This window comes from Dipodomys spectabilis, unplaced genomic scaffold (genome assembly GCF_019054845.1).
Source record: "Dipodomys spectabilis isolate Male_0828 unplaced genomic scaffold, ASM1905484v1 ptg001075l, whole genome shotgun sequence".
In the NCBI taxonomy this organism is placed as follows: domain Eukaryota; kingdom Metazoa; phylum Chordata; class Mammalia; order Rodentia; family Heteromyidae; genus Dipodomys; species Dipodomys spectabilis.
In genome coordinates this window covers 16,806-37,986 of record NW_024871752.1, presented here as the reverse complement: position 1 = coordinate 37,986, position 21,181 = coordinate 16,806, and the positions used below count along the sequence as shown (strand labels likewise).

General features: G+C 42.5%; 1 long non-coding RNA gene across 2 annotated transcripts; it reads left to right on the top strand.

Moving 5' to 3' along the window:
• Nucleotides 1-626: 626 nt before the first annotated feature.
• LOC122102949 lies at nucleotides 627-19,640 on the top strand. 2 transcript variants are annotated; one of them, XR_006146648.1, is made up of 4 exons: nucleotides 627-937; nucleotides 5,214-5,293; nucleotides 8,409-8,614; nucleotides 18,971-19,640. It is a non-coding gene; the product is annotated as an uncharacterized LOC122102949 (long non-coding RNA). The 2 variants fall into 2 exon arrangements; XR_006146647.1 differs by lacking the exon at nucleotides 627-937 and having other exon boundaries at nucleotides 4,954-5,293.
• The last annotated feature ends 1,541 nt before the right edge of the window (nucleotides 19,641-21,181 follow it).

Here is a 21,181-nt window from a genome sequence, read left to right as displayed (position 1 = left end):
TTCAATTTTGATGCCATGAGCATCAGATCTTCTTTGAAACCCTTGGCTGTTCAGAGTCTTAGTCACTCAGAGATTGATGTGTTACAACATGGGAACAGCATATAGGTAGAAAGTATTAAATTGTATTGTAAAAAAATCACAGTCACTTTTTAAGCAGTAAATTCTAGTACCATTTTAAAATGGCTCTTTATGTTTATTGCTCAGCTGTAAAATTTGACTTTCTACTCTCCAGTAAGACATCTGAACATCTGTACACATCGTGTCTGTACCTCTTCTTTGCAATTTATTATATTATTTCATTTGTTAAAGCTCATCTTCCTGAGTATAAAATATATCCTCATCTTCCTAGTTCCTAGTACATGGCAGGGATCCCAATAAATGTTTAGTGAATGACCAATAATTGAACAAGTTATACAAAGCTTTCTCATTAATTCATTACTACCATGCAGATACTTTTATACAATCCCCCTCTCCAGTTTTGATTATGCACTAAAATCTTTATGGTATTTGAACTACATGTGATGATTAGCATTGTTAGAACACTTGAATCACTTCCTTCCCCTTTATTTTTTTGTCCTCACTAGTAGAATTAAAGGATAGAAGCAAAACGAGCCATTATGGCATAGGAGCAGGCTGTGAGCTTCTGATGAGTAATTTTTGTGGCAGGTATGCCCTGGATGGGGTCACTGTGACAAGGCTGGGGCCCTGGGGACGCAAGCATGGCAACATGGAGAAGGGGCTCACCTGTACTCACTCTCTTGTAGGTCCCAGGTGACTGTGGAGGAGGTCATGACACCCACCCCATACCTGGACCTCTTCCTGCGCAGCATCTCAGAGCCCGCACTGCTGGAGCTCTTCTTGCGCTTCATCCTGCTGCACCAGCATGAGAACGTGCACATCCTGGACACTCACCAGCCGGATCAACACCCCGTTCCGGGTAAGGCAAGCTCCAGAGGAAGTGCCTTGCAACTCAGCATCCATGGGTTTGTTTGGGAAACTGGATCATCTCTACTCGTCTTACTTTTCTTGTTTTTTCTCCTTTCTTTTTTATTTCCACAGCCATTAACTTCTTTCTGTTCGGGTAGAGATGAAGTATGTCATTTTCATTTTTTGGAGTCCTGCCAGGGAGGTGGCAGGCACTGCCACCTTTGATAGGAAGGACATTTTTCCTCCCCTGGCTTATGTTGGCCCTCTCTTCTGTGCAACAAGCAGAACTCATTTCCAGAAGGGCAGAACTGTGTTAGGTGCAGGTAGAGAAAGAAAAGCAGTATATCAGGTTCAGTTGTTGGAAGTTATATTTATGTCCATGTGTTCTGAAGTGAAAGGCTGGGAAATTATGAGTTGATGTGCTGGTCACTTAGTTGGGAGTTCTGTTTTGAAAAATCCTCTTAACACCACTAGTGCCACTTTCATACCCACACTCCCTACCAAAAGCAATCCCTATTGTAATAAAAAGTATTCTTTTAAAGGCAAGAATAACAACATACCTTTGGATTTATTGTATATATACTGTAATATATTTAACCTAATAAGAGCATAAAGAGGGAGAACAGGAGAATAGTAGAAACAGTTCGATGTTTCACTGGAAAAAATTTAGCATAAACCTAAAGTAGAATCTGATAAGTTAAATATTGGGAGCAACTGCTAAAGAAATTACTGAGGAAATATAATCAGGAGCTAGATGCATGGTGGTATGCGCCTATAGTCGTAGCACTTGGGAGACTGAAACAGTAGACTCAAAAGAATAGCAAGAATGGTACAGCACGACCCAGTCTCAACTGGACATGTAGCTTAGTGATAGGGTGCTTGCCTAGCATGCATGAAGCCCTGCGTTCAATTCCTCAATACCACATAAAAACAAAAAGCCAGAGGTGACACTATGGCTCAGTGGTAGAGTGCTAGCCTTGAGCAAAAGAAGCTCAGGGACAATCCCCAGGACTGACCAAAGAAAAACAAACAAAAAAAACCCAGTCTCGAAAGAAAAAGAGGCATGATAGGAGTGATAGTTAACTTGATACTCTGTCTAACCAGAGCAGTGATGTCCATTCTTCTCAAGTGTCTATGCAGCGTTCTCCAAGAGAGACAGGGGATACAACAGACTTAATGAACTTGAAAGGATCAAGATCACACAATGTATGTTCTCTGGTTACAGTGGATTTAAGGGTTGAAATGAAAAGCTATTGATAGGAATTTGGAAAATCCACAAATAGAAATTAAATAACACGTTCCTAAGTAATTAGTAGGTCAAACAAGAAATCATCAGGAAAATGTGAATCTACTTTGATATACTACAACACTAATGAACCTTTGAGGATATTGTACGAGGTAAAGAAAGCCAGTTCTGCCGGGCGCTGGTGGCTCACGCCTGTAATCCTAGCTACTCAGGAGGCTTGAGATCTGAGGATCGCGGTTCAAAGCCAGCCCAGGCAGGAAAGACCGTGAGACTCCTATCTCCAATAAACCACCAGAAAACCGGAAGTGGCGCTGTAGCTCAAGTGGTAGAACGCTTGCCTTGAGCTGAAGAGCTGAGGGACAGCGCCCAGGCCCAGAGTTCAAGCCCCACGACCGACAAAAAAAAAAAAAAAAAAGAAAGCCAGTTCTAGCATGAGCTGCTAGAACCCACTCATCAGAGTAGTTCATCTAAAGTAGTTAAGCTTGTAGAAGTAGAGTGGAATGGTTGTTTCCAGGGGCTGGCTGGTGAAGATAATGAGGAGTGGGTATTCAGTTAGTTTTGCTATAACTGTGTTACAGATCTGTTGCATGACAATGTGAATATATTTAGCCCTATTAAATGTGCTCTTAAAACTCATTGAGAAATTAAATTTCATAATATGTTTATCACAATTTTTAAAACAGAATAATTATAATTACTGCTTCACAGAATCTTCCAAAGACAGAATAGGAAGGAACACACTCTAGTTCAGTTTATGAGCTCAGGGTGAGTCTAAAACCAGACAAAGATATTAGATGGAAGGAAAATATCACTGTGGACTAATATTTCTTATGAATAAAGGCACATAAATTCTCACTAGTGAATAGAATTTAGAATATATGAAAACAATTATACTCTGATCAGATGAGAGTTAGCAATCTAGAATTACAAAGTTGGCTTAAAGTCTAAAAAATCAGCTAATATACTATATCATAGCAATAGGATAAAAGAAAAAATTATCTTTATCTGAGAAGGTATAGAAAATGATAAACATATCAACAAACAAAGAATAGAGGGAACTTCTTCAACTCAATATCTAACATCTCTGACAAACTCAGAGCTAATGTTCAAAACAATTCCCCTAAAAAATGAGTAAGGTAAGAATGTCTGTACTCAACAGTTATATTCAATATGGTACTTGAAGTTCTAGTCAGGAAAATTAAGTAAGAAAATAAAATCATTCAGATAAGAAGAAAAACAATCTGCATTTGTGTATGACGAGATCTGTAATACAAAAAACTAAGGCGGAGTACATTAAAAACTATTGGAACTCACAATGAGTTCAATAAGGTTGCAACATGTAAGATTAATGTAAAATATCAATGAAATTTCTGTACAATAGCAGTAAGTAATCCAAAAATTAAGTTAAGGAGATGATACTATTTCTAATAGCATTAGAAGAATAAAATATTTAGGAAGAAATGAAGTCCCAATATTGTTAATATAAGAACACTCTCCAAATTGATCTGGAGTTTTAAAGCATTCCCTGTCTTTTCTGTCCTCTCTGCTGAAATTCATAAGCTGATTCCAAAATTCATATGGAAAAGTCAGTCTTAAGTCATACCGCATACATATTTACTCCAGATGGGCCAAAGACCTGAATGTATTGGCAAAAAGTATAAAACTCTTCAAATAACAACAACAACAACATAGGACTCAATCTTGTGGCCTTATGATAGTTTTCTAAGATACAACACCAAAATCATGATCAGCAAAAGAAAAAGCAGGTGCATTGGACATCAATCAGAAAAATGATACACTTTTGTTTTTCCATGAACGACATCAACAAATTGAAAAGGTTACCCACAAAAGGATAGGAGAATTTCTTTTGAATCATGTATCTGATAAGGTACTTTTTACACAGAACAAAGAACTCAGTTATAAAAAGATATAATTGAGCCCCTTCCCCACTTGGCAATGATTTGTAGGATTCCTGGCAATAGGTAAGAAGGATACCTAACTGAGATTGGACAGAGGAGGTTTTGAATGGTAATATAGTGAGGAAGGATAGAAATATTTCCAAGAGATGTTGATACCTAACCTAAGTCCTTGAGAATAAGTAAGAGGTGCATTTTGAAGAGATGGGGAAGGAATTCCAGGTAAAGAAACAGCACATACAATGACTTGGAATTGGTGGATATTCTGCTTCTGACTAACTACAGGTATACGACTTTCCTTGAACAAAAGAGATGTGTCAGGGTAGGTCAAGTACAGCTATTTCTTTACCACACCATTATGGATTTCATTGACCGGATTTGAAGCCCATCCTGTTCCAAGACAAACTAGTACTTACTCTCCTGTACGAAGAATGAGAGCCTAAATTACTTAAATGGACTGGAAGATTGATGAACGCTTACTCTCAAAAGAGTACAATGGTTTTATAACATACCTTTGGGTATCACCACTATTTGGAAGTTTGTTTTTTTCCTTATGAAAATCAGAAATTGAAAGAATTTGTGGTTTTTTAAAAACAAACTTCTTTGAGAAGTACATTATCACACTGTAAGTGGTTTAGGAAATGGAACCAAGGAGAATATTTGTCCCCAAAGCCAAGAGAAAAGCTGAGAACTCTAAAAGACAGTTGGGCTAGGTTGCATTCTGTGAGATCTGGCCTATGAATAACCAAGGCCATATTTAAAAGATAAGAGAATAAATTACCAGAGGAGGAGGAGGAAGAGAAGGGGGAAGGGGATGGGGAGGGGAAGGGGGAGGAGGTGGTGGTACAGGGAGCATGTTTCCTGGATCCTTAATGGCTGACACTGAGACTGGCATGTTTATAGGATAATTCTGCTCAGTGACATGCCCAGACACTGCCTTACCCCCTCCTACAGGAGAGCCCATATCCTCAGTACACATTCTCTCCGTCAGCAGTGTGTGTTTCATAAAACTGCTAGAGGAAAGAAAGCCATTTTATTTTGGAATTCTGACTTACTTGACAGTGGTGGGGATGAGGTTGTTGTTCCAGTATCTGAAATAGAATAATGTGTTCATGACTCCTCAGCTCTGTGTGGTGTCCCTGGCATTATTCAGAACTCTCATTGGTTTACATTGTGAAGACGTGATGCTCCAGCTAGTCTTAAGGTGAGTGACCTTTCCTTCTTTCTTTTTCTTTAAAGAACATTTTATTCTGGAGTGCCACTTTTATTTTACTTGAGTGATACCAACTAAGTAGGCACCATGTTTCTACGAACATTAAGAGTAGCAGTTTGATTTGTGGGGGGGGGGGGGGGGGACGGGGAAGGGGTTGGGTCCGGTCGTGGGGCCTGAACTCTGGGCCTGGGCACTGTCCCTCAGCTCTTCAGCTCAACGCTAGCGCTCTACCACTTGAGCCACAGCACCACTTCCGGCTTTTTACTTTTTGCTTATGTGGTGCTGAGGACTCGAACCCAGGGCCTTAGGCATGCAAGGCAAGTGCTCTACCACTGAGCCACCTTCCCAGCTCCTGAATTTTGTGTTTTATCCCAGGGTTAAATTTAGTTTTATTATGAAAAGGTTTTTGGATAGTTATGCACATTATTTCATAAAAATGTTGCTGGAAATAATAGAGTATTGAAACATTTGGGAGGTATTATGAAATCTCATTCATACTGTGGCTAGCCTTCTTCATCCTGAAGGGGATTTATTAGGGCTTTTTTTCCCCCAAATTTGAATTCAATGTCTTTGATTTTTCCCCCCTTTGGCAATGGCACGTGTCCAGTGTGCACTCTCTTGTCTGTTTCAATTCAACCCACTAAATACATAAGGCACGCTCTCAGGGTACTGTTTAGAAGGAAGTAAGGAGAGGCATAGATGACCTGAAAAGGACTCGAATGCAAGGTGGCAAAGCAGTTTCTCTCAGACGTACATGTGGGAAAGGTGACTTGAAGGGGCTGGGCTTGAAGGGGGGTATTGAAGATCAAGGTGGAGTGCTATTGGGATGATTTGGTAATTTAGATAAAAGATTCCTGGTACCAAATCCTGCCTTGGCCCAACTGTGCTGCTTCTTCCCATTCTAAAGGAAGTGTCTATGATTGTGAGAGAAAGTGATGATCTCAGTGTTAGCTCAGGATTTGGCCCTGTCAGTTAGAGTTCTAGAAAGCACCAGGACTGACTGTCGTGCACTCTTCTTCCTTTCCACTGACTCTTGGAATCAACTTCAGTGAGCCTCCCGCCCACTCCCAACATTGCTGAAAATGCAGCCAGGCTGAAGCTTGGTCCCATGCTGAGAGGGACCTGGGACCCTTGCAATTTCTATACCATGCCATGAGTGAGAATGGCCTCCCCTAGAACCAGCAGAAATACTTAGCTCCCAGGAGAAAGACTGTCTGCCAGTTCCGTTACTGGGGCCACACCAAAATCTAACTATGTGTATTTCCTGCCTTTTTTTCCGTTTTTCTTTTCTTTCTTTCATTTTGCTTTGTTTTATTTTGTGGGCTTGAACTCAGGGTCTGGGCTCTCCAGTACTTTACCACTTTGAGCTACAGCACCACGTCTGATTTTCTGGGGGTTAATTGAAGGTAAGAGTTTCACAGACTTCCCTGCCTGGACTGGCTGTGAACCATGATCCTCTGATCTCAGCCTCCTGAGTTGCTAGGTTTACAGGCGTGAGCCACCAGCACCGGCCTATTTCATGATTTTGTTTCCTCCGTCTATGAATTGTGACACTGTTATGAGCAAAGCAGCAATCAGATTGAGACTTTCTCTCTCCTCAGATTTGACCAGAATTGTAAAGCAGTTTATGTGTGCATGCATGCATACATACATATATTGTGTGTGCATGTGTGTTTCTCTCATTACTCTCTGTCATCACTGGCTGAGATAAAGAAATCATCACCTGTGAATTGTCTGTCCTGAGGAGGTGCTATTGTCCATAGGGGTAGTTGTGGTCCCTTGTCCTAAAGATACTGATTAATCCTGTCCTTCACGGATTCCAGGGTGATTGTAGAGTGACTGTAGAGAGAATTGTGGACACATACAAAATAGAAAGGAGATGCCAAGTTTTTCTCCTGCTATCTTTAATTCATAGGCCCAGCAAAACAGCTTTTAAGTACCTCTAATACTGACATGCCTTCCTTAGTGAGGATAAAGGCAGATGAAGCAGAAAGCAAAGGAAGAGAGGATTTGGCTTCACTTAGTCCACTGTGGGGTTTTGACATGTAGGTATAGATTACCTAGGTAAAGACATTCCAGGTAGGTTTGGTAGCATAGGAAGCTCTAGAAAACTAAAGGGGTATCAAAGTCCTTGTGGGAAGAGCAGCAGTAGCAGCAATGCCTAGGAGCTGGTCAGAAATGCAAATTCTCAGCTTCCTACCAGAAATTCTGAAGATGGGCCCAAGTGAGGCATGTTTTAACAAATATTCTAAAGGATTCTGATAGATGCAGTGCCAAAAAATTGCATCCCACAAAAGGGAGCAATTAAGAAGTGACAATTAAAAGGGAGCAATTGAGATGGGGCTGGGAAGGTGGCTCAGTGGTAGAATGCTTGTCTTGCATGCATGAGGCCCTGGGTTTGATTCCCCAGCACCACATAAGCAGAAAAAGCCGGAAGTGGCACTGTGGCTCAAGTGGTAGAGCACTAGCCTTAAGCTGAAGAGCTGAGGGACAGCCATTGGTTTTTTAATATAAGCAAATGCATATAGATATGGGTTTTGTATATACAAAGTGATTAAAAATGTGAATAGAGGCAAACAAGAAAGAAACAAGTAGACTCAGTCTCCTTTGTGCACTTATCCTCTATCTCTTTGAATCCCTATCCTAAACTTATTATTCTTTTTTCTAAATGAAGGGACCAAAATCCAAAGAGTTTAAAAATCTAAAGAATTGGGGGCTGGGCATGTGGCTTAGTGGTAGAGTGCTTGACTAGCATGCATGAAGCCCTGGGTTTGATTCCTCAGCACCACATAAAGAGAAAAGGCTGCAAGTGGTGCTGTGGCTCAAATGGTAGAGCGCCTGCCTTGAGCACAGAGAGGCTAAAGAACACTGCCTAGGCCCTAGTTCAAGCTCCAGGACCTGAAAAAAAACCCAAAATCTGAATAATTTTGGAAAAGTGTATACCCCCATTCTATGGCAATTTCTCTAAAGAAAGACTGGGTGAATAATTAAACTAAGTATCCAGGTAATTGAAACAAAATCACCTAGCTATGAGGAAAGGGATTGGGAGTGAAAACAGTGCTGATTTATTTATTACACATTTCCTTTTTTTCCTGAATTATTCCAGATGACTACATCGATTGATTGGATTTGTATGCATCGAGTGCCCTTGAGAAATTTTATAGGTAGGGCCTCAACAGAACCAACAAATGGGATCCTCCTGAGCAGGAAGGCAGGGGCAGACCAAAAGATGATATTGCTGCATTATTTGGCCTTTATGGAATGAGCCATGAGGAGCCTCAGGAAAATCGATTATTGATGTGGTATAATAAGGTGAGCTTTCTTTTCCTCTGGTCAACTCATGGTTTATTTTGTATAAACTGCTATGAAACATTGCCACTAAAGGTTGCTTTTCAGCACAAAGGAGCTGTATAGGATTTCACATGGGGTCTTTTCGCTGTTTGGCAAGAGCCCCTCGTGTTTTCTCAGTGAGGGTGCTGTCACGTCATCACTTGATTTCTCATCAACATGGAAGCAGTGGATTCAGGGCTATTTTCTTTTCCCCTCCACTCCTCTCTTGCCCCATACTTTTAGTTCTCTTCACGTTTCAAGTGATTCCTGCTTAGTTTCTGCTTCTATATTTCAGTTATTCCATCTCTTTCTTCACTGTTTATCTTTGCTTGCTTGTTAAAAAATACTCTTTAATTGTACTACAGTTGAGAAAAGATATCTATTTAAGATAAAGTAGTAGTTTTCTTTAAAGGGCTGACTGTACTTTGAAGATATATATAAAATCCACAGCCCTGTTCTCTTATTGTTCACACACCTGCAAAGTTCATGGCAAGTTGGTATGAAACATCAGGACAAACTCAAAAGTCCAAATGAAGAAATTTTTTAATGTAGAGTACCAATTAAATAAGAATAATTGATCAGTTTGGGATGAAAAATTATCAATACAGATGAATAATTTTAGTAACGATCTTCTGCAGATACATTACATAATGTTTGATTTGTATTCTGTTTTGCATTTGGTTAACACTGATCTTTTTAACTGGTATAACTTAAATGGGCAAGAAGGTTTCCTTGTGATATTTCTACATATGTATAAATTGCACTTGGGCCGAATTTGTACCCCTTTTCCTGAACTCCCTTTCCTCCTCCCCCTCCACCTTTTTTCTGAAGTTTCTAGTGGGCTTTATCATATTAATTTTATATATGCCACACTTCAATCACATTCTTCTCCATCATCTTTCCCTCCCCTTCCAACTAGTTCCACCCCTAAAGTCTCCCTCTTTGACAATTGTATAGTATTATTATTACTAACCATAATAGCAATCATATTTAGACCAAGATAGGGGAAAGATGGCATTTGTCTTTCTGAACTTATCTCATTCAGGATAGCCATCACCAGTTTCTCCCATTCTTTCCTGTAAATGACATAATTTCATTCCTCTTTATAGCTGGGTAACACTTCATTATGATTATTATAGGGCTTGATTTCTCCCCTCAGGAGTTGGGCACAATGATTGATTTCATGGCTTAGCTCTCTCGAATAGAGTGGAAGTAACTTAGGTGTATCTCTATTGTGTCAATTTAAACTCCTTTGGTTATATGCCCAGGAGTTGAAGACAGGGATTCCATTATAGTTCTGTCTTTAGTTGTTGTTTTTTTAAGAAACCTCCATACTTACTTCCATAGTGCCTGCACTAATTTACATCCCCCACCAGCAGTATATCAGGGCTTCTTTTTGTTTTTTGCCTGAATTCTCACCAGGACTTGTTTTATAATGATTCCCATTCTGGAGGGGAAAGATGGCATCTCATAGTGGCTGTGACTTGCATTTCCTTTATGGCTATGGATGCATTTAGTTGCCATTTGTCCACATTTTTAGAACTGTCTAAATTAAAGTCATTGGTCCACTGACAGGTTTATTCGGCTTTTGTGGCTTACGGGTTTTAGCTCTTTATATATTCTGGATATATAAATCACTTGCAAAGGTTTTCTTTTATTTTCTCAATTGTCTTTTCATTCAAATGACTTCTTTTTGGCTGGGTGCCAGTGGCTCACGCCTGTCATCCTAGCTACTCAGGAGACTGAGATCTGAGGATTGCAGTTCAAAACAAGGCAGGAAAGTCCATGAGACTCTTTATTTCCAATTAACCACCAGAAAACTGGCAGTGGCGCTGTGGCTCAAGAGGTAGAACACTTGCCTTGAGCTGAAGAGCTGAGGGACAGCGCCCAGGCCCAGAGTTCAGGCACCATGAACAACAAAAGACTTGTTTTTTCCCTTCAGGGCATGCAAGTTTCCTTAATTTGATGCAATCTCATTTGTCAATTCTTACTCTTCTTTCCTGAAATATTGGAGATTCCTGTTCAGAAAGATCTATGTCTTTGAGTGTTATGCCTATGTTTTCCTCTAGTAGTTTTGAAGTTGGGTTCTTATATTAGGATTGTTGACTCATGTTGTGTTGGGTTTGTAGAGGGTAAGGGATAGGGGGGCATCTGTGTGCCACTCCGGGGCCAGAATGCACTTTACTGAGTACACCCCCTCTTGTGGCAGATGCCACTCCTGGGCTAGGGTGCATTCTTGAGTTCACCCCCTCTTGCAGAGGCTACTGAATCTATTCCTTGCCTTAGGCAATGACTCAGAATGCCAGCTAACTTCTGCTCAAATTTGGCAGTGTTTGCTACTGGATGCTGTGTTCGCAACAGGTGAGGAGTCTTAACTCTCTTCCACATCCAGGGATGAGTGAGAACACTGGTAGATAACATGGGAGGGTCCAGGGGATTCACCGCTGTGATCAGGTATTCCCAAACAACTGTCAAATTTCATAGTTGCTCACAAGTCAAATCCCTTTGCAGCTTCACACCTGTGTGTTCATACATACACACACTTGACATGAAAAGTGTACACTTGCTGGGTGCTGGTGGCTCACATCTGTAATCCTACCTACACAAGAGGCTGAGATCTGTAGATCACAGTTTGAAGCCAGTCTAGGCAGGTAAGTCCATGAGACTCTTATCTACAGTTTATCACCAAAAAGGCAGAAGGGGAGCTGTGGTTCAGTGGTAGAGTGCTTGCCTTGCATGCATGAGGCCCTGGGTTCAATTCCTCAGCACCACATAAGTAGAAAAAGCCAGAAGTGGGGCTGTGACTTAAGTGGTAGACAGCTAGCCTTCAACTGAAGAGCTCATGGACAGCGTCCAAGCACAGAATTCAAGTCCCAGGACCCACAACAAAAGTAAAATAAAAAATTCACAGAGTTCCTTTCACATCATTGCTTGGAAAGAAAATGTTGAAATTAAGTACATAATGAGCCTGGTGCTGGTGGCTTATGCCTGTAATCTTAGCTACTCAAGAGGCTGAGAGCTGAGAAACCCGGTTCAAAGCTACCTGGGCAGGAAAGTCCTTGAGACTGTTATGTCCAATTAATGACTAGAAAAACCAGAAGTGGTGCTGTGTCTCAATGTTGTAAAGTGCTATTCTTGAGTGAAAGAGTTTAGGGACAGTGCTCAGGGCCTGAGTTCAAGCCCGCTACTGACAGAAAAAGAAAAAGCAAAAACAAAAGACCATAATGAACAATCCAGCTTTCTGTTTAGAAGGTGTGCACAGTGCTGCGTGGAGGTGATCCTGGATGTGGCATGGGAGGTTCTCTGTTCTGATTGCAGCAAAGCCACAAACATAATGAGAATCTGGCAAGTTTTTTTTTTTTCTAGACAGAACCAGCAATTCCCAGAGTAGACTAAAGACCTGTATACTATTTTTCTTTATCCAGTTAATGCACTGTGATTTAGAATCCAGACAATTGGATGATGAATACCTGTATTTCTTCAAAGATATCTCTGTAGTCTCCTCGTTATTTCTCCCAATTCCTTTCTAGTTTTAAATCAGATTTCATAAATAATATGTATCACATGTTTCACAAATATTTGGTATATTATTTTATTATATTATTCCTTTGTTTTCTAGATGAACCTTGCAATTTATGGTGGTGTCATATCAATTTAGTATTTGTGGAGAAGAATCTGTAGGAAAGAAATAGATGTAAAGACTTACTAGCTGCCAAGACATACTCATAATGCGTAACATAATCAAGGGTGTCTAACCTGACCATACTCCTCCTCATAACACTGGAAGTCTAAATTATTATCACCATTCTACATATGGATACACAGAGACTCAGAATCCAGGTTAGGCAGCTTATGTAATCCCTGGAGTATGTAGACAGAGTTATTGCAGAATAATATCTAAATCTTCTGCCATGGAGGAGGGTGGAATTTAATGATGCTTCTCTGTAGTGCCAGGACATAGCACAATTAGGGGGTCCGGTTTTTGTTTGAAGTTAATCTCCCACCTCTGCCTTGTCACCACAGCCGGCAGAACTCTGATACCTAGAACACATCTGCCAGGATCATTACAAACAGCAGAAATTGGGGTGGCAGTGAGCAGGCTGCAGCGTTACAAGCCATTCTGGATACTAACAAGCAACCAGAAAGGACTGTGGAAAGCATAATAGGATGGGAAAGAGCTTTTCCTCCCTGGTGTGAGGGATATGACCAGGAAGAGAAGAAAGGAAGGGAATTAGACCGCTTGCAAGCTACTCAGGGAGGCACCAGCCACACTGTGAGTAGAGTCTGGACATTAAGAGCAATGACCTCTTACCTGGCCCTTAGAGCTGACTGGAGGTGAGCTATAGTGATTGCATCAGCTTATACATGCTTCTAGCCATCAAGTACTGCTCTCTGTATTGAATTTATACATGCTTCTAGCCATCAAGTATGGCTCTCTGTATCAAAATAGCACATGATCGTTTTCATCAAGCTCTGAATTAAAGTAACCCATGCAGATCTTGTCTTATTCTTCTCCTAAGTCTTCAAATCATAAATGAATGGCCCTGTTAGGTGGCCACATCTACGGGTCTCTTGTTTGTTTACCATGTTGATGGGGTGACATAAACTACAGTTTGTGTCTGCAGCAAGACTGGAAGGAAGTTCTTCCAATAGGAAGAAAGGGAGAGGAGGGGAGCTTGTGGATGCTGTGTAAAAGGAAGGAAAATGAAGCTAATGTCCAGTGACTCTGCTGCAGGAAGTAGCTTTAAAGCACAGAAATGCCCAATGGAAGTTTTTTATTTTTTATGTTCTCTTCTGTGGACTGTCTGGTGTAAACATCTTAATCTGCCTCCCAGCGCTCCTCAATTGAGTCTGCGTCAGTCCCCAGTGCTTCTCCATTAATGGGTTCCTTGTGGGGACTCAGTCATGTGCTAAGCCTGACATCTGGCTTGGCTCTGGGCTAGGGCAGAGGTAGAAGTATAAGGAGGTCACGGGGATGACCTGAGTAGGGTATGCCCTTGATGGCGCTTCAAGACAAGGTTTTGTTCTCTGGGAAGTAGTGGAGAAGACAGAATAAAGGAGAGCAGGAAACGAGAGGAAAGAAGGGGGAATTAAAGGGGGAGGGAGGAAAGGAGGGATGGAAGAATGGAGGACAGGAGTAGTGGTGCCCACAGGGTGATTTTATGTAATGTTTGGCTAGGTAGAGTTTGGGAACTGAACCTGTTTCTCTAAACTCAAATCCCTTCATTTTCTACTTATAAGGCAAGTGTACAAAGACATGCTCATTTCTAGTCAGCCCATGGCAAGAACTTGGTCTGTGCTGACTTCGGAACGCAGAGTGGATGAGTTGATTAGCTTTCCCCGTCCCCTTGCCTATGAAGAAATGTCTGGGATAGTCAACATGGAAAGGGAAGAAGGGCTGTTTTGGTTCATGGTTTTGGAAGTCCATGGGTGGTTCTGGGGCCTCTGGCAACCATAGCATATCACGGTGCAGCATGTGATAAAACAAATGCTAAACTACCAGCCAGGAAGTACAGAGCAATAGGACCAGCCCTGGTGTCAGTACTCCCAATGACCTAAGAGCCTTCAAAGGCCCATAGCATCTCCCAGGTCCATCCTGTACATGGGCCTTTGAGTGCCACTCTGCACTGAACACAGAGCAGAGGAAACATTAGTGGTTCTTGTTACCTAGTAAAAGCTCCTCAGGTTCCCAGAAAGACCCCCAACCTCCCTCCCAAGAGCTCCATGCTGTAGATTTAGCTGTAATTTCCACCACCCTGGAATAGTCCAGTCTGCACTCACTCTTGTATGTGGTCCCCAGCATGTGTCTCTTGCTACCCTCTTCCCTCCACTGTTTTGGCAATACTGAGGTTTGAACTCAGGGCCTTGTGCTTGCTAGGCAACTGTTCTACCACTGAAGCTACATCTCCAGTCCTTGTCTCCCTTTGGCACAAAGTCCTTTACATTTTTCAAGACCTTGTTTGCCTCATCCCACCCCTGTGGAATGGAACAATTCTCCAAGTCTCCTCACTTTCTCTATGTCTGTCTTTGCTTGCCTGTGTGTCTGATATCCTAAGCCATCTGGGCATGCTCTGTACAGGCCTTGCACGAAGGGGGATAGATGAGTTCCCAATGTATGTTGATTGCTTTGAATTGAAAAATGATGTTTCTGCAACACCATGTGCAGTGAACCTAAGCAATTTGCCTTAACAAAGTGTTCTCTCTGGGGATGCCGCTGGGTGTGGCCTATAACTGGCCCTGGATTTTGCATCCTCAGCATCAGAATACAAACAAGCAAACATCACTTGTAATACAAAGGGCTCCCTCTTGAGATTCCTCTTGGAAAACAGGGGACAAGTCACATGGCACTGAATCCAGATGCTGCCAACCCAGCATTTACCACTCTCAGGTGCATGGGTAGCAGATTGTTCAGCAGACCTCTAGAAATACCACACCCACATCTTCCTGACACCTTCACTGACACAGACTCCCATCCTTTCAAGAAGTGTGTGTGGAAATAGAGGAGCAGTGTGGGAAATCAAGTGTCCTGCTGGGGGAAATTGTACCTAGTTATGCCACAAACACTTGCCCCCAAATGGAAACAAACAAAATTACGGAGTGGTTTATGTGCTTTACTTCATGCATTTTTGCCAATATTATTCTTGAGAGTCACATTCTGTTTTGTTTTGAAAGGCCCCACAGATGGCATCTAGATGAGAACATCTTTAACAAAAGAGCATTTAGTGCCAAATGGCATATCCTCTTCCTGCTTCTCCAAGTTCAACATTGTGTGACTATGAGGAGGGTATGGGGAAGATGAGAAAGAGGAGGAAAGCCATAGAAACAAGCAGACTGGAAAAGATAAAAGCAGACAGAGGGGCTGGGAAGGTGGCTTAGTGCTTGCCTAGCATGCATGAAACCCTGGGTTCAATTGTGTCACAGTAGAATGCTAGCCTTGATCAAAAGAAGTTCATGGAGAGTCCCCAGGTCCTGAGTTCAACCCCAGGACTGGAAGCAGAAGGAAGAGGAGGAGGAGGAGGGAGGAAGAGGGAGGAGGAGGAGGGAGGAGGAGGAGAGAGAAATCCACAAAGACTGTGAAAGATAGAAATCCTGAGGGAGGCCTAAGAGGCAGTATCAGGACATACAGAAGGATACACGTGGCTGGGCAGGATACTCGGGAAGGTGGAGACTATCAGGCTGGTCCAACACAGCCTTCATCCAAACTGGCCTCTGGTTTGCTCTGGGCTCCACAGCATTTGAGACAGTTTTTTATCTCTCTCTGCTACCCTGACACACTCTTCCAAGTTCCGTTTGCCAAAACATGACAATGCTTTCAGATATGGAAAAGGGAGCATGGAAAGGAAGCAGCAAGCAGAAGTTTCAGAATGACATAGTCAAAACAGACTCAAGAAAAGAGGACACAGAGAGCCCTGCGAAAGGCAGGGGCCGGGGTGGGGAGAGAGATACTGTCTCTAGGAAGCCATTTCCACATTCCAGAATAGAGCTTACTAGGAGCAGGATGGTCCTGGTGGAGTGAGGGCCTTTCCATATTCCTCTCTGCAACTCTCATGTTGAAGGCTAAGGCCACCTGCTTTTACCACTGATCCTGCCTTTTAATATGCAAGTCAAATGGCTCAGGGGAAACAGGTAAAAAACACACAGTACTTACTAACCTGGTACCTTGTAAATGCCAGTGCTTCCACAAAACAGTGAGTAAGAAAACAAGGAATAAACAAGATAAAGCATATAGAGAAAGATAAAACAAATAGCATGAGATACTAAGCATCCTTGTCCTGGGTAGGATGCTTAAGCTTTTTGCTTATACAACATTTGCTTGGAGCCTGGTGCCAGTGGCTCATGCCTGTGATCCTAGCTACTCAGGAAGCTGAAATCTGGAGGATTTCAGTTTGAAGTCAATTTGGCTGGGTAGAAAAGTCTAAAAGACTCCATCTCCAATGAACCAGCCCAAAGCTGGGCTGACGGCATGGCTCAAGTGGTAAAGCACTAGTTTTGAGCAAAATAAAAGCCCCCTTCCCAGGCATGGTGGGACACCCAGTTTCCCTCTCTGTATCTGCCTTGGAATTCTCCTCCACCTTTGCGCCCATTGTTGAATGTACAGCACCACTTTCTTGTGTTTGCTGGAGCTTGGTTGTCTTCACCCCACATCGACCCAATGGTGGACACAACCCTTCTTCCCAATCCACACAAAGCTCCGCCATGGCCATTGTGTGTGATCCTCTCACTAGCAATTCTGGAGCAGAGAGCAGGAGGCAGTTGCTCATCAGAGCCAGAAAGCACAAAGGGAAGATGCATACATTCAGTCGCCTTTCTGTATCTGCAGGAGGTTGGTTCCAGGACTCCGTGGATTCCAAAAACACAAGAATGTGCAAACACTTTTTAATATAAAATGGTGTAGTATTTGCATGTAAGGTATGCACGTCTTCCCATGGCCTTTGATCCAACTCTAGATTATAGTACTTAATATAATGTAATCTTATGTATTATTGATTTAATAATTATATTATACTAATAATGAATTATTTATTTTTATATCTTATCATATTAGAAAATATAAATATGTATAAATAAATTTAAATAAATATATTTTTTCAACTGAGTCATTTTATGGACCCAGATACCTTTTGAAAGCAAAACTTAACAAAACCTTGGTTTGCTGTTACATTTTGAAACTGAATGCTATATGTAAATGTCTTGTGTTTTGTTTTTTAAACCAGTCTTGGGCTTGAACTCAGGGCCTAGGCTCTGTCCCTGAGCCTCTTTTGCTTAAGGCTAGCACTCTACCACTTCAGCCACAGGGCAATTTCCAGCTTTTTCTTTGTATATGGTACTGAGGAATCAAACCAAGGGTTTCGTGCATGCTAGGCAAGCACTCTACCACTAAGCCACATTCCCAGCCCCACATCTTGTTCTTATAATGGTTTCTCTAAGGAAGTGAGAAAATTGAAGGATGGATACTATTGCTTTGAAAAGCCCCATGTACCAAAATCTCCAGCTTATGGTTTTCTGACTGGCCATTGCTTCTCAAGAGTCAACCTCTGTCCCTCTGTCCCCTGCTTAGAGGATGACCGTCGCTCCACCACCCTCTCCCTCCACACAAAGTGAATACATCTCTCCTTCTTATGCAGAACCATACCCTTCTTGCTACATTCTGTCCTCTGCTTCAAAATCGTGGGGCTGTGTCTAGCTTAGGAGAGAAGCTTGACTTGGCTAAGTGAAAATTCATTTGCACCCAGAGAGCCATTACGGTAGCAGAGAGAAGAGTATTGCAGAGTGCATGGTTTACGTGGCAAGTTTTCAAATTCTGGTTATTCTGAAAGGCAGCACCATCAAAGAGCCCCATGTGCCTGTATGGCATGCTCTTGGGGACAGCTTGTATAGATAGCCTGCAAGGTCTGCCACAGGAAGCGGTCCCCTTCAAAATGAGCTGTAAAAGAGCTGCTGCCATTGTTTTCCTCCCTGGTCACTGGTCTGAAGGGGGGCAGCTAAGAAGGTAAAGAAGTCTTCCCCCAGCCCATTGCCCACCTACTGTCCTTGGTATCCCTCACTCAGCACCATGCTGACAGTTCTGTTCAGTCTCTTCTGCTCCATTCAGTCAGTCTCTCTGGTCCCAGATCTCAACTTACTTTGTTCTCTCCTTTGCCTGCCAGAGTCCAGGATCTTCCTTGGTTCCCACATTCTGTGTTGTATGAATGAGGCTCAGCTGCCTCTGTCTGTTTAATTCCTCTACTATCACAATTCTCACATTTCTTGTTTTATTAATATATATATATGTTCTATAGAATAATGGGGTTTGTTGTGATATCAGACAGGAAAATACCATACTTTTTTTTTTTCTGTATGTGTCCTGGTCCTAGGGCTTGAACTCATGGCATGGGCGCTGTCCCTGAGCTTTTTTGCTCAAGGCTAGCACTCTACCACTTGAGTCACAGCTCCACTTGCAACTTTTGGGAGGTTAATTTGAGGTAAGAGTCTCACAGACTTTCCTGCCTAGGCTAGCGTCATACTTTGATCCTCAAAGATCTCAGTCTCTTGAGTAACTAGGATTACAGATATGAGCCATGGGTAGCCATGGCTACTTTAGTGATGTTGGTCCCTCCTATTTCCCTCCTTGTCCTCCCCTCTTCCTTCACCTTGATGCCTTTCCTCCTTTCTAAGAGTTTCCTTTCAACTTTCAAGAGTCCTCACATTGAAGGAAATACGTGATATTTTTCTTTCTGAAAAATGTAGTTTCCTTCTAGGTTATTTTACTGGACATAAAAATCAGCAGTTCCACCCAGTTTCCTGAAAATAATATGTCTTCCTTCCTTCTTCCTTCTCTGCCTTCCTTCTTCTTTACAGTTGAGTAAGACTCCACTATGTATACCTACCACATCATCTTTATCCATCTGTCAGATGACAAGCACATAGGCTGATTCTACAACCTAACTATGATGAGGACTGACTGCCATGGGTAAATAAGTCTGTGCAGGGATGTTTAGACATGATTGTATCTTCTCAAGAAATCTACAAATTCAGAGCCTGTTGGTGCTTCTCTACGGAGATGTAGAGTGCCTGTGAGGAGCCAGGAAGTCCAGATACCAGCGATGGATCCTGTGATGGGAACAAAGGTACTATTCCTCAAAGACACTTCCTGATGCCAGGGCTAACAGGCCCAGCCCTGAGGTGTACCACTGCAGACCCAACTGTTCATCCTGGCCTAGCCAGTGTCCTTCTTTTGGATGGAGTCTATCACATGAGCTTGGAGGACACAGAACTTTTGGGAACCACCAGTCATTCATGCTTACTGCCTGTCACAGCTCACCTGCAGGAAGAGAGAACAAACCCAAGACAAACCAGAGAAGCAGAGGCAGTGGTAGCCAGGATGCTGAGGTCAAGGGTCAGTGGTCCCTAGAGGGGCCATGGGGACAGCCTTCCTGAGATCCTCTGCTGGGTGAGGGTTTCCTTTCCCAATGTTGGTTTTGGCTTTCCAAACTACTACAATTGCTTCAATAAATTATTTTATACTTCAGTGGTCACGAGTTGGTTTGCTATCGCTTAAAACTCATTGGAGCCTAATTAACCAAAGGTCCAGAATTTGTCTTGATCTTTGATGTTATGAATTGGTGTTAGAAATTGTGCCAGGCCCAAAAGAAATAGAAACAGACATGGTGGCCTCCACTCTGGAAGATCTCAGAAGGTAGGTGAAGAGACAGGTCAGTCATTCTCTATCCTTAGAGTTCCAAGTTCCCGGACTTCCCACCCAGGTCTTGTCCTGGCCCACAGGGACAGCGGCTGGCTGTCCCCAAGCCCATGCTAGGGTCATAAAGACTTTTTGGAAGCCAGGCACTGGTGGCTCAGGCTTGTAATCCTAGTTAAAACTCAGGTGGCTGAGATCTGAGGATCATGGTTCAAAGCCAGCACAAGTAGCAAAGTCCATGGAACTCTTATCTCCAATTAACCACCAAAAGCTGGAAGTGGAGCCATGGCTCAAGTGGTAGAGCACTTGCTTGAGCATGAAAACTCAGGGACAGGACCCAGGCCCTGAGTTCCAGCCTTGAGACTCACTAAATAAGTAAGTAAATAAATATCTTTTTAGTCTTATGAGGAGGAGCATGGGCAGAAATTTTCAAAAGCTTCTCTGTGATTTCAAAGCCCTTCAGATAAACTTCATCAAATGTCAAGAAGATCCAATCAGAGGGTCTGGAGAGTAGCAAGTGGATGTTTATCAAACACTGCTGCCAAGTAAGACTACCCTGCAAGGCCTTTACTGTCCTTTCTTCTTCCTCCTTATCATAAGCTGACTTTCTAAATAAGCTTCCATATTAGTGAACAGAATGAGCCAAAGATAAGGACTCATGAAGACAAGGCAATAAAAGTACTCGATAGATTTCATTTTCACTTAATTCCTTTCTATGGAAGATAATTGTAGAACCTCAGGTTCCCAAGAGGCTGGTCTTCCAACAGCAGTCTGGCCACCAAAGTTGGGACCTGCACATTTAAGGCTACATTCATTCATTCCATAAACTCTTCCATGCAACAGTGAGCCAGCATTGTAGGTGTGGTCACAACCCATGCCCTCAGGATATGACAACCTAGTACAGGGGTTTTCAAAGGGACAGAGGTCCCAGCAGCACCTAGAAAACTTTATAAGTGCTGTTCCCTAGATTCTACCCCAAGGTGCTTTTAGAGCACTGTGGAGATTGACAACCTCTGGTCTGCAGCGAGAGGAGGATGGATGCTCAGGGAGCTCTAGGAAAAGTTGAGCACATGATGAGAGAAGACTGTTCAAGGCCCTCTCTACCAGGCTAGGAAAACACACAAAGTTTCCTCAGGGACACAAAGCTCTGCTCAGACCTGACAGGTCATGGCAACTGACCGCATGGTAACATTGGGAAGATGGAAGAAAAGAATACAGCCAGGAGTCTGTGGTTTATGCCAGTAATCCCAGTTATTCAGGAGGCTGAGATGTGAGGATCAAGGTTCAAAGCCAGCCCAGGCAGGAAAGTCCATGAGAGAATCATGTCTCCCATGAACTACCAAGAGCCAGAAGTGGAGCTGTGGCTCAGGTGA